The sequence below is a fragment of the Atractosteus spatula genome, chromosome 15 (assembly GCF_055471065.1).
Source record: "Atractosteus spatula isolate fAtrSpa1 chromosome 15, fAtrSpa1.hap1, whole genome shotgun sequence".
NCBI classification, from domain to species: domain Eukaryota; kingdom Metazoa; phylum Chordata; class Actinopteri; order Semionotiformes; family Lepisosteidae; genus Atractosteus; species Atractosteus spatula.
In genome coordinates this window covers 10,396,639-10,399,129 of record NC_142720.1, presented here as the reverse complement: position 1 = coordinate 10,399,129, position 2,491 = coordinate 10,396,639, and positions in this window count along the sequence as shown.

Here is a 2,491-nt window from a genome sequence, read left to right as displayed (position 1 = left end):
AATTATACTGGTGGTAAAAAGTACAACTTATTTCATAAAAAAGGAACTTTGTACTTTTGTCTGTTTCAAAGGCCCTGCTTCAGAATTCATTAAGTTGTCTTGGCTTTTGTGCTCTTGTCTAAAAGCGGGAATCCTCCTAAACTTCTGCGATTGCATAGGTCTCTGTTTCTTTGAATGGCTTTAAAGGATTTCTTCACAGACTAGATTTCTTGCAGCGGAAATATGAAGCTGGCAAAGGAAAGGCTCCAATGTGAAACAACAGTGCCAAGCCAGTAAGTGTAGTTGCCATCCAGTTCTTGGTGTGAACTAATTAAAAAGTAAATTCAAAGAACTTTGCTGAGGGTTGCTCTGCCACTGTATCTGTGGTCACAGGGACGGGATAATAAGAGAGAAGATGTCAGTCAGCTTAGCAGGGTGTCCGCATTTCCATTGACCGACCTATTAATTACTCTACTCACGTTCTGGCTTGATTTTTAAAATCCCACAAAAAATTAGCTCTGTCATCTTGTGTGCAGACAGTTCACCATGAAGGTCAATGGGTTGGAACAAGTGTCATGAAGGAAACGCAGTACGCCTACTCAGAAAATCTCACTTGCAAACTGAAATGCCAAGGGCTCATTATTATGCTTAACGAACATCATCAAGGTTAAAAATAAAGTTCATCCACAGCATATAAATAGCCCTTCAGCTGATAATTGCAGCCTTACGCCAAAAAGACACAGGATTCACGAGCATGCTTCCCATTTACACTTTTAATATTTTTATTTTTTTCTATTTTACCATGAAGGGCATGGAAAAAAATATTCTGTATCTGTAGCTTAAATTAATTCTGGGACTTTGACTTTGACGTTGTATTACATTACTGTTTACTTTCCATGAAATTGTCCATTAAGACTGGGATCAATTTTTCCACTGGAAGGTGCATCTTCTTGAGGAACAGCATTAGGCAGTTCACTCATCATCACAACATGGAGCACAGCCAGTTACCACAATGTTCAAACTGAGTGCCAGCCAGGAATATTTTGCTTGTTTACTCCTGAGAGATCTTACGATCATATCACCGTTCATTTGGACAGACAAATGCAAGCAGCTTGATATCTTTACCTTGAATAAAGAAGGGTGCATCTATTCAACATTGAGCAGTGATGAAGGTATTCAATGTTGAAAACTTATGAAAACACATTTTTCAGGAATTGAATGTTCTTAGAATATTTTACATGAATGCATTGGCAGTGAATTACACAAGTTCTGACACCACCATTTACTGTATTTATTGGCTGAACCCAGTAAATGATATAAATATATTTTATAATTGTCAGTAAATCTAAAAGAAACAGAATACATCCTATAGAAAGAAGTAAAAAACAAATTAAAACAAAAATGGATGTTAATCTGTTTTCCTGTACGGTCCTTTATTTCACCCACAAAAAGCACAATTAAGCTTTTAGGTCACCAATGATAAGTAGCACAGAAAGAAAACAAGACTTCTATTTTTCTCTGCTGAGCAGCAAGGTGAGGTTATCTTCATATGTGGCCCCAAGTGACTATTTGTAACTTGATTAATGGGCAAGCAGTGAACCTGAGAAAAAGGACAAGCTGCATGACAGCATATATCAACAGCTGCAACAACGAGGTGCATAGTTTACATATAGGATAACACACAGTGCCACTCACTCTCAGTATACTGTCACCCTCAAGGCAGAGCTATCTCAGCACCCCTAAGTATTTGCAACATAAATAAATGTCAATACACTGACCTGCCTCAAGGTGTGGTGTGGTTACATAGTATAGAAACATGCACAAGAGTATGATAAACAAACAACATTTTCACTCATGGATCCCAGAAAAATCCCAGACAAACTGAATGATCGAATGGAATTTGTGAGACCAACAAAAGCAGCAGAAAACCAAAGTAAATAGGCAGAGCCCTCTTTACCGGACCTCCACTTGACCTTAAGCTACTCTAATTGTCAAGGTCTAAAAAAAAGGTTTCTAATGGAATTGGGGTGCTTTTTTAAAGAAGGGGCAGAACACATAAACCTTCTCTAGACCTGTTATTACGCACATTCTTGCATAAATAAGAAGGTGCTTGTTGTGGAGGTCACACAACAACCCAGAAAGGTGACTCCTTTGAGTGGGAAAAAAAGCGGGCTGTAAAAGTCCAAAGGCTACAAAAAGGGAGAAACACAACAGCTCTGTCTTCAAATCTGAATAAAGTCATTTTTTTCCTGCCTACTTCTTCTTTAATCGTTAGTGGAAATATCTCTTGAATCGTACTTGGGAAGGTTCAAGGGTACTAGAGAAAGAGAAAAAACGATTTTTTTTATACAAACCAAAGGATTTAGCTTGGTGTCCACTCTGCATCTGTATGCCTTCACCCTCGCCTCACTGAGCTCAGAGGTTTCAGTGGCCTGGTAAGTCCCTCAGGCCTGGTCTCGTCGGACTCTTGATTGCCGACTGCTTCGTCCTGAACATCAAGGCACGGACAGGG